The sequence below is a fragment of the Gavialis gangeticus genome, unplaced genomic scaffold, assembly GCF_001723915.1.
Source record: "Gavialis gangeticus isolate Ggan-Ray unplaced genomic scaffold, GavGan_comp1, whole genome shotgun sequence".
Classification (NCBI taxonomy): domain Eukaryota; kingdom Metazoa; phylum Chordata; order Crocodylia; family Gavialidae; genus Gavialis; species Gavialis gangeticus.
The window spans coordinates 115465892-115475229 of record NW_017729024.1 but is presented as its reverse complement, the minus strand read 5'-3'; the positions used below and the strand labels follow the sequence as shown (position 1 = coordinate 115475229).

The following is a 9338-nucleotide window of genomic DNA, read 5'->3' as shown; positions in this document are numbered from 1 at the left end:
ACACACACACACACACACACACACATATATAAATAAAATCTATGAAGAGTGACTGAAAACAGCAACAATATGTAGGTCCTATTTTTATCTTGTGGATGAGGGCATGAATATTAATGTTGCTAGTAACAGAAGATGCAAACAAGAGAATATAAGGCCTTGCAACTCAAAATTCAAAGATGGTTGGCATTAATTACTTTTTTTTGTCTCAAACATATTCAAAATGAAGGCTATCATATTTCAGATGCAATACACAAATTTTATTACAAGGGTTTTGCAGTAAAAATAATTCTAGTCTTACATAAACTAATTACTGGAACAATATGCATTTCCATGGGTATATATAATTATGGTGGTCATATGTTCTGGACTGGCCTGGAATCGTCCTGTATTTTGAGGGCTGTCTCAGCATCCTGGCTGTTGGAGAAAATTGAACCAAAAGTATTAGATTGGCATGAACCTCCCCGCCTGCACATGTCTGTCTCCATACTCATACTAATATAGGACTTTTGCTTTAATTTTCTCCAGGGAGTCCAGTCAATGGATTGCTCCCTGGTCTGGACTTCACTGGGCTGAGTGGAGTTGCTTGCACAGTAGAGTCAGTATGGGGCTGGAGGGAACCCCTTAGGGTTGTGTGTGTGTACCACACTGTCCTGCCCAGCCTCACTCCTGAGAGCCACAGGGTTGGGGCTGTGTGTGTGTGTGTGTGTGTGTGTGTGTGTGTGTGTGTGTGTGTGTGTGTGTGAGTGTGCGCGCGCGCATGCGCGCGTAAGTAAGAGCACACACTGAGTGGTCCTGGGAGCTCTGGGGTCAGGGCTGTGTGCATGTGTCTGTATGCACTGTGCTGTCCTACAAAGCCCTGTTCCTGGGAGCCACATAGTGGGGAATGCGCATGCACATGCACTGACAAGCCCATCCCAGATTTCCCTCAAATTATTATGGTCACCAATTTATTATTATATAAACAATGCCTAGGAACTTCTCTACCTTAACAAATGACATCAGTACTATCAAAAAGAAAAGAATGCAAATAAATGATTAGAATGAACAAAATCTTTTTAATCTATGTTCATCATATGAATTGCTGCAAATTTACCCATTTTGTAAAGGAAAGCAGAAAGCCTCCAGCTTCAATTTCATGAGTTTCATTCTTTTAAGTGTTTCAAGGTTGAAACTGTAGTTAGCAGTGATCTTAAAACAATTTATGTACTTTTTTTCCTTTCTTACAAACTTTAAAAAGAGTTTTCAGTATTTTAGAAACCTTTTGCAGTTCACCTTTAAGTATGGTGACTTAATCTTGTCATTTGTCAAATTTGTCAAAATGTCTGAAGCTGGGTTTGCTGATCAGTATCTATGTGGAGACATGGAAAGGAGTACGTTATGTCCTGCATTAATTCTGGAACTACATTTAGAAGGAAAGAGATGCTTAAAATGAAAGACAATTCTTGAAATTCTTCAGATTCCATTCCCCACCCCCCCACATGTCCTTAGACTTGAATTCTACAAGATCAATTGAAGTACACAGAAGGGTATCTAGAACAGAGAGGCCTAAAAGTACAAACTGAAGGAAGATAGAGTTTCTCTCACATATGGTAACTACAGATCTGTTCCCACTTGTCAGTGTGACTTTCTTAAAGTACTGTCTCTTGTTTATCAATAGATCTTGACCATAATCATCTGCCTAGAGTAGCACAATATAAGGAAGAGACATTCAGCAGCCATCTGACTGCTTCTTCGTGGGTCATGTGATCAGTCACTCAGTCTCAATTGCACCTTTTCTTCAGAACATACCGCTTCCCCACCCTTAATAGCCATTTTTTTCATGCCCCATCTTTTTACTCCAAGAAACAGAATTGTGGGGTAAAGTAATTCTTTCTTCACATAGTTTAATATTGTCCTTTGACAACATGTATTTTCCTTTCACACTTAGACAAGGAACAGAGTGAGTTTGAAAGAACAATGCTTAGGAACATCACAAGAACAATTTATGGACTATGGGAAAGAAGGAAAGAAACCCCAGCAAGCTGGAGAGAACAGATTGTTTCTGAGCATGCACAGCATGCCAAATGTAGTTGCCTAGACAACTTTCAAAGCCAGAAATGAAGTGTACAAGGAATCTAGGTATTGCAGCAACTTTGTGACTGCGCTTTGTGACTGTTACTGTGTTTAAGATATATCATACTTTCCCTCAGTTGAATAGATATGAACATAAACAGTAGATATTGCTTAGGGGAATGGTTCCAGGGTACAGGGCCATTTGGACTCCTCTGTTCCCACAGGAACAGAGCTGGGCCCTGTTACATATGCTATACTGTTTTAATTATGGGGAAATTATTTTTAAATAACATTTAAATCTTAATGAGAATAAATCAGGGATACCTACTTTCTCAAGAAAATTCTTTATTCTTTTATGTAGATGGGACTTCGGGGCAAGTAGGGAACTCACCTGAAGGGAGGCAGGAGCTGGAACAGGAGTGGCGTGCAACACCTCTGTGCCGTTTTTTGAATCAGCTGGCAATTAGGATTGGCGGTGCCTGGCTGATGACATCAGCCTCAGGCGCTGCTGCGGGAAGTTTAAAAACCCCAGCAGATGCTGGGCAGGGTGGGGAAGCAAGCATAGACCTAGTCAGGGAGGCCAGGAGGCATCCAGGCTTCAGGTTGCTTCCTCACCCTCGGGACCAAACGTGGGGATAGGGTCAGCAAGGCTGTGAATGCTTCCCTAGCTGGGAGTAGCACAGAGTGGAATCCAGGGGAAAGCAGTTTGCCTTCATGTTATCTATCTTCTTCTCTTTTTTTATAATGCTTTAGTGGGGTTGCTTCTCAGAGGACCGGGGCAGAGGCAACCACCATAGAGGTGGGTGCGGGAGATTCCTAAGCGTGAACCTCCTTAGACAGGAGTCGGCAGTGAGCCTCAACAAAGAAGCTCCAGAGGCCTGAGCCAGTGGCTGCAGACCACAGGGTCCCAGCTTGCATGGTGAGCATGTGGAGTGGGGTGTAGAGGAGGCAGAGCCCCAGGACCATCAGCACTGGCGACGTGAGTACTACCGGCAATGGGCATGAGATAACACCACTGAACCCATCCTCATTACACTGAGGCATGGCAGAAGATTGCGGGAGCTTGCCCTTGGGTACCAGGTGGTATGCCCATCACATGAGCCACCACTGCAGGGACCTTTCTTCACTAATATATCTATAAAAGAATATATAGATATAGATATATAGATATCTGTATATATCTATATCTATATATATAAATAAAAGAATATATATATATATAAAAGAATAAAGCATTTTCTTGAGAATATAGATATCTCTGATTTATTCTCATTAAGGTTTAAATGGTATTTAAAAATAATTTCCCAATAATTAAAATAGGATAGCGTATGTAACAGGGCCCAGCTCTGTTACTGTGGGAATGGAGGAGTCCACATGGCTCTGCATCCTGGAAACATTCCCCTAGGCACTATCTACTGTGCCTGGCAGTGGGCCCCATGCTCACCCCAGACTCAGAGGGACTCACCAGAGGCTGAGGATCTAGGCCCGGGGATGTGGTGAGCTTCCCAGTAAGGAAGCTTACCCCGGTATAGGGGAGAAGGAGGAGCCAGCCCACAGGTGCCTATCAAGGTGGCTGCACTAGCACCACAGCAGGGAATGTTGTTGCATTGAGCTTATGGCCAGCAGAGGTCAAGCAGCCACTGGGAGGGGCTGTAAGCAGGTGCTTTATCTGTTTCTTTATTTTGTTCACACAGAAGCTATGCATACTTCCTTCAGAGCCTCTGAGAGACAAGAGGTGATGGGGGGAAAGAGTATTCCCAGGAAAGCCCAATGAGCCAGAGACATGTAGAGCCAGCAGGAACCACTCAGAAAGCTAAGTGGCAGTTTATTTGTTGAACTTTTTCTTTTCTTTTGCATTTCTGACAAACCCAGGGTGGTCTTGTGGCAACATTCCCTGCACCAAATCTAAAATTTGGGACTGTCTTTTAGCCTGTGATTGGTTGGTTTCATCATCTATTTAAGTTTTAGCAAACCTAGTAAATGAAAAGTCAATGAAAGAAAACTGCATCTCTTTTGGAGGGAGGCCAATCTTTTCACTACTCATTTATTCAGACAGTATATCCTGGGTCAGTTACTATTGTTCCACTCACATGGCATAATTAGGGTGATTGCACTGATGCAATAATATCTTACACATCTCAGTAGGCATCCATCTGCATCTTTACTTGCCTAAGAAACTTAAAAAATCTAGTCTTCAATCCACATTCCACAGTTCAGTCTTAAAGAAATGGTGGCATGGCTTGCCAGTTGCCTTCATATGATTTATTTTTTAGCTACAGGATATGAAGGTATCTTCATTGAAACACCTTCATTTCTTTATTTGGGTAGGCATAATTGAAGATTAATGGTCTGGGGTGCTGAATCTACAAAGCAGATGATATGGGCATAACCGTTTCTATGGATTTAAGGCTACTGGATAAAAGTTGTTTTTATGGAATGGAATTTCTTGATAAAGTTGCAGCTAAAGGCTTTTAAACCAAGTCTGACTGTTGTGTACTGATTTATTCCAACTGGGAGGTGTCAGTTAGCAATATTTACTTTCAGAAGCAAATGGTAGTGAAATGAATGGGAAAAAAATAAACCTCTCTTGAAAATGCACTTGATTACTATCAAAAGGCTTAAAGTATTTAACCTTTAAAGTAAGACTGTTTGCCTGGTATTGATTTATTAGGAATTACAAGCTAAGAAAACATGCTGTGTTTCAGTTAGTTGATTGGCTTCAAGGATCTTCTTCTTTACAAAGGCCAGTCAGCTAGGGAATACTTAATTCCTTTGAACAGCTTGTCAATTACAGACAAATATACACAGTGAAAAAGCAGGGGGGCTCAGGGTAGAGGGAGATAACTAGACAGTTATTTTGAATATCAACATCTTTCTAGCTGTTGAGAATGAAAATGACATGAGCAGATAAATCAGGAGCCCAATTTACAACATTCATACAATGAAAATTAGTAGTAGAAGCAAAGAAGGATAATATTTTCATAGCTATGTCCATGGGCAAGGCAAAAAGGGATATATGGGGACAAACAATTCCCACTAAGATCAACATTAACTTCAAAACTATGAATGAGATTCCTGGAAATGAAGCTTCCATATCATATCTGAGGGTAGAATTTAGTCCCTTATATATTGTTTCACTTGCTGTTGAATGAGAATTCAGACTAATTACTTCCATGCACGGTATGTTACATTTCCATAAAGATCTATTCCTCTTTATAACCAAGCAACTGCTCACTTATCCTAAATATTTAATATTCAGTCAAAAAATGTGAAGTTTATTTAATTTTTTGGTTTTTACTTTATTTAAAGGATGTTCAGAAGAAAATGAGGCAACTGTTTACAGTCACAGCCTGAAAACATGAATAAAACAGTAATTGGTCTCCTCCAGTTTCCACTCCTCCACCAACATATCCACTAGTAAAAGTCAAATATGCCATAAATAAAAACATAGTAATGGAAGAGCCTCCTGTCAGAAGTACTCTCACTTTGGTAGGCCCAGAAGAAATTGGAGGCACAGTTTCCATCTGTTTTACTGTTTTAAAATAATCTTCACAACCCTGAGTTAGAATGCTTTCCCTTAATGAAAATTTCATTCCAATGTATCCAATTTAAAAAAGCTACTGCATAATCATGCTGTTTACAGTGCCCATTTTTAGTGTAGCTAGTAATAAAAGCAACTCTATAGTCACAGCATTTGTGAAACAGAAAACACAACACTTCTTAAAAACACAAATCAAAACCCACTATATTCCTGATAACATGCTAACTTTATGCCTAGTTCAAGATGTGCTATAACCAAAGAAAGTAGTTATATTAACTGTAAATTATTATAAAAATCTGATTGATAATGAAATTATCATTTGAAATTTCACTGATAATGAAATTAGCTATTTGTGGAACAACTAGCAAATGTTTCTTTTCCTCGTCTTTCAGGATAGCTGCCTATTATTATTACAAGGAAGTAACAATGGCTGCTTGTACACATGATGGGGGTTAGTCCCCCAAACTGAAACTGCGAGTTTTTAATTGTGATGGTTAAAACCCCAAAATTTCAGTTTAGGGATTTCCATCACTGGTATGGTGAGGGGCCTGATCCTTTTTGTTTGTTTGTTTTTTTTGCGGAACCTGCCCATTTCTCCAACAACCAGGGGGTGAACTGTCAGTGGGCTCTGGTCCTTCCTTCCACTGTGGTGGCATCCCCTGGGGCTGCCTGGGTGGCTGCCACCGTCATGGAGGGAAGTTCTAGGGCTCCCTTCAGGTTAGGGCCGATCAGCAGCTCAGCCCCTGGCCATGGGAGAAGTGGGCAGGTTCCGTGGAAAAAAAAAAGGATCAGGCCTCTCACTGTTTTTTTTTCTCCCCCCCCTCAGCAGAGCCTGCCTGCATGAGCTGCTGCAGGGCTGTGCAGCCACTGAGCTGCAGGGGGGCCTGGTCCTTCTCTCCATGGTGATAGCACCCCTGGGGATGTCCAGGAGGGGTGGTAGCTGCATGGAACCTGCCCAAGCCTGCAGGCAGCACCTGCCAGATCCGACTCTTCCCCAAGCCCAGTGGGCTTTTAGCACATGAGCTTAGGGGAGAGTTGAATCCAGCAGGTGCTGCCTGCAGGTTGGGGCAGCACCCCCACAGCTAGCACCTTGCCAGGCAGCAGCCCAGGGGGCACTGCCACCATGGAGAGAAGGACTGGGCCCCCCTATAGTTCAGGGGCAGCATGGCCCAGAGGTAGCTCATGCAGGCAGGCTCCGCTGAGGAAAAAAAAAGGTATAAGGGGCCTGATCCTTTTCTTTTTTCTTCGCAGAGCCTGCCCACCTCTCCCATGGTTGGGGGGCAAGCTTCCAGCAGGCCCTGAGCTATAGGGGGATCCGTACCTTTCCTTCATGGCTGTAGCACTCCCTGAGGACACCCAGGCGTGTGGCTAGTGGGCAGGTGCTGCCCTAGCTCAAAGGAGCACCCAGCCAGATTCAACTATTCTCTGAACCCAAGCTGAGGCAACAGCCACCCACTAGTAGCCCACCTGGGCAGCCCCAGGGGGTGCCACCACTGTGGAAGAAAGGAGTGGAGCCATCCAGAGCTCAACAGCCCACTGGCACACTCGGCCAATGGCAGCTCACCCCCCAGCTTCCAGAGATATAGGCAGACTCCATGAAAAAAACAATCAGGCCCCTCACCGCTTCTGCCTTCGGCCTACCTGTCCTGCAGCAGGGGGTGGGGAGGGGGGAGATTTCAAAGGCTGCAATGTTACAAATAGCTACATTGCAAACTACACTGCATGCTGATGTAGTTTAGTTTGCAAAGCAGCAAACACATTTAAATTGCGACCCCCACCCCACAGCATGTGTACATCATGATGCAATTAAACCACAAAATCAGCCAATTTTCATCAAGTGTACAAGCACCCAATATCCCAGGAGCTGAGTCCAATGAATCTGTGAATTCTGCTAAATACCTGGTCACAAGGAGGATGTATGGTGAGAGATGATTTGTATTAGTTTATAAAAGAACATCAGAACATCTGGGGGTTGGAAAATTTGTATGTGTTCTACATTAGTTCTGGCAGTTGAATTCCACCTTTGGGTGATACATGGTATCAGTGTAATATTATCAGCCTACAATACAGACATTAGCATGTCACCCCACTGTACCATTGATAAATTACATGGACAGTAAGATAGTATTTATCTATTGCTCCTTTTTAATTTTAAACAGAAAGAATCCTGTCTCCACAGTCTATGTAACATACAGTATTAACACAGGAACATCTCCACTGATAGCACAGTTAGCTCTATGAACCTGCTTGAGGAACCCCTGGCCCTGTGAGTTTTATTTCACATTTGTCCTTTATATGAATCTTACTATAGTCTTCTTGGAAACAGCACAGACAAATAACCACCAAACAGTGCTTAGTTACTAACTGAATTCAAGCCACTTATACCACTTCTCATTTTCAGCTAATCTTTGTCACAGTTATCAAGTTAACTGTGCTACATACATAGCCTAGCTTTTTAAAATACACTCCATCTCAAATCACCACCAACATCTACCTAGGCTGGAATCACACAACTCCAACTCTCAGTACAGGGCTTGAATTGATATGCCCAGATCTAACCAGGATCACATCAGCAAGTCACATCACTGCCTTATATTCAGTACTTGCAGTTTGAGTACCAAGACAGCCTTCTTAAAACAATGTATTGCTATTTAGGGCCAAAACATGTTAGGGGAAAAAGATCTTGAAACAACAGTCTAAAAACATAGTTGTCTTCCCTAAAACTTACCATCCCCTGAGAGTGTAAAGAGGCTTTAGCTGCTTCAGACATTCACACTGGACCTGTGTCTAAGTCAGTGCAGTCTCCCCAGGAACAGATCAAAGACATCTCAACTGTCTCTTGAATATCTTCTCAACTGTAAAGGGTCCCTTGGCTTTCTAGGTCTAAGCCTTAGCAAAAGAGCCATGAAGAATCTTCACCACTGAAAACGTCACCACTGTCTTGTACATGTCCCCAAATATTTTAGGAGGCTTCTTATCTAGAGGTATAATATTGCTTTCCTGCCTATTTTTCTTTTTAGTTTTCATAGGACACAAAGGTCAGAATGCAATTTAAGTAGACTTTCTATAAATGTCACATTACTGTAATTATTTGTAAGTTGTATGGTTTCCGTATTCAGAAAAGACAAACTATACCAGGAATTTCTGTGATTTTCTTGCAGTACAAAAAACAACCCTGTCTTATTTACATAAAAAGCCCAACCAAAAGTAAAATAGAGATCAATATAGCTATGCAAAATAAGAACAATAAATAAAAGAGTGTTTTATAGTTTCTTCCTAACCACTACTTACTTCCAGATTATCTCAAGCTAGTAAGTAAAGGCATATGTATACTAGGGTGACAACATGATACAACTAGAAGGTCCCAGGGCATGCCACACCCACCTGTACCTGTGAACATGCTACAAATTCAGAAATACACCAGTAAGACTGCTCACCCCCAGTGGTGGTTCTCAAGTGTGTAAAAATGAAGTTTATTTCCTACCTATGGGGACTTTTTACCATCTTTACTTTTTCCTGAGCCTGGTGAAGGGCATGTGAGCCTTAAAGCTTTCAGAAAAAGGTTTGGTTTTTTGCAATTTCTTAGTTAGTCTAATAAAAGGTATCATTTCTGAACCAAGTGTTCGAGAGTTTTTTCATTACCCTAATTAAGACTGCAAAATCCATTAATTGATGCATTATTAAGCAACCTAACTATTGAATTAAACTCTAAACTACAATGTCTGATTAAATTAAAGCTATACAC

General features: G+C 41.8%; 1 protein-coding gene across 1 annotated transcript in view; it reads right to left on the bottom strand.

The window, feature by feature from the left end:
- PTPRD (protein tyrosine phosphatase, receptor type D) overlaps positions 1 to 9338 on the bottom strand; it is a 1990398-nt gene that overhangs the window by 1738736 nt on the left and 242324 nt on the right. The window lies entirely within an intron of this gene.